A 2,269-nucleotide genomic window follows, 5' to 3' on the forward strand; every position below is an offset into this window, starting at 1 on the left:
AATAACGAGTGAAAAAAATCAAAAAAGGTAATTAGTTTCAGTAGTTCAACTCATCCAAACTCCTGCTAACCTATTTTTTCTGGAACTCCCTAAGTTTCGAACTCGGATCTTAGGGTGAACTATTTTATAAATATCTCGAAATATTAGTACAAGGGGATTAAAGCTTATCATACTGATCCAATTAGCCTCACTCTTCCTACCAGCAACTTGCTCAATATTTTTTAGCGATTGTCAATGTTACGGTTCGCTTTTCGCTTTTACGCGGGTTAAAGCATAAAAGTTACTATGAGGTTGTTAGTGCTCTAATTGGACTTTAGTATTTTTTAGAGTCGCCACCTAATTTATTAAAGGAAAACTAGAAAAACAGGATAAAATATTTTTCAAGTAAGAGATAAATCTTTTTGGTACTGAAGTTCGAGGTAAGGGTTCTGGTGATACCCTAGGGAAGGTTTTACGCACCCTAGTATTAAAGATCCGTAGAATACGGTTGACCTACGAGCTTCAATGTGTGATTAGTGTATTATTTGTTTAAAAGTGTTTAGTTTGCCGCAAAAAGGTCATTCATTTGTATCATAAAACTCGAGGAAAATTTTGGCAAAAAGCCTCCTTAAAAGGGGGGGTTTGAAAATCCGCATAACTGTTCAACTCACTCTATTGCCGGACTAGGACACACCACGGATTTCTCCCGAGTAGAGTCACTACTATTCTAGTCCTAATAAAATGAGTTTAGTTCTACGAGTATTATTATACATCTATATAGAAAATATGGAGTATATCTCTGATTGAGAGAGAGAGAGAGAGAGAGAGAGATAAAGAAAATTATAAGTTATTAGTTTAAGTCCAGTTACAACATTGTAGCTCATATAAGTCAATTTATATTCCAATCCAAATCCATCTCAGCTCAAACTTTGGCCCAACAGGTTATCCTTATTTTTTTTCGGTCCAACAAATTATGGGCTTCCATGTCCAAAGTAATCCATTTCCAGATCCAGAATCAATCCTTTTAAAAATGTCCAAGTTTTTGTTTGTTTAACAAACGGCCAAGTCTAGAAATTGATCCTTGATGTTGCACAAATGTGATTTTATAAATCAACTTGTTCCCACTCAGTTCCAGTTTTAAAGAAGAAAAGGAATGTTACACGGTTTGTTGTTTTTACCATGGGCTTATTGCCCAAGAAAACTTGTCACTAGTTATTTTTTGGAGAAATCATTTCTTTTTTTTAATTATTTTTTTGCATTGATCCAGCTTTAAACTCCATTTCTATCATACACTAACCGTGGCACTATACTAATTTTAAATTCAATTTCAAGCAAAGTTGATCATTATCCGAGTTTGAAAATAGTTTGGCGGCTTCCCAAAAATACTATGTGTGTTTTCCTAAGTTCTATCATGCACAAGGGTTTCATTATTTACAACTTCGATACATATACAATATATATACATGCCAGGTTTATATGAAATAGAAAAGAGAAGAAAGTAATTTTTTTAACCATTTTCACCCCATGATTGGGCCTTCAAAACATATTAGCTTCTCTTTCCATTATTACACGGACTCGATCAAAGATAGTGATGTTGGGCCTTAGGCCCAACAGGTTTCAATGCAAAAGAGCAATTCAAATAGCCCACGATGTTTCACGTGCTAACACTAAAGGGGAAAAACAAGTTGAGGGTTAGAAAGTATCTAAACTATCTTATGAGACTAAGAAGAAATTTAAAGAATAAGTAAAACATTAAAGTAGACATGGGCACACAAATACACATACATAGTCCATATATATTCTTTACAAATTTCAGATAAAAAACGAGTATAGTTTCCTCAAAGCCCAAAAAGAACAGATATGACTAAGCCCAAACAGGTCAAGCACCGAAACTAAGTGATATTAAAATCAGAACAGGCCCACAAAGTTAATTCTAAAAAGAAAGGGGTGGGGGAGGGGGGGGGGGGGAGGAGGGGGGGAAGATTTGGCCCAAACCTAGCATAAACAAACATGTTTCAGAATTCGTTCAAAGGGTATACAAAATGTACTTCTTTGTATACACTATGATGTATACAAGTCATATGATTCTATATACATCTAGTGTAGTGCTTATATTAGCAACACACAAGGGAAAAAGATATAGGATTTTTATGGAAATCAACTCAGTAAGGTCAACACGTTAAACACACAATCTTTAACAACATATTTCTACACTTTTAAAATGAAAACTTTAAGATTTTACAAGACTACTTTTACAAATTTGAATGGCCTAAGTGTATTAATCCTCTCG

The sequence above is a fragment of the Lycium barbarum genome, chromosome 6 (assembly GCF_019175385.1).
Source record: "Lycium barbarum isolate Lr01 chromosome 6, ASM1917538v2, whole genome shotgun sequence".
Lineage (NCBI taxonomy): Eukaryota > Viridiplantae > Streptophyta > Magnoliopsida > Solanales > Solanaceae > Lycium > Lycium barbarum.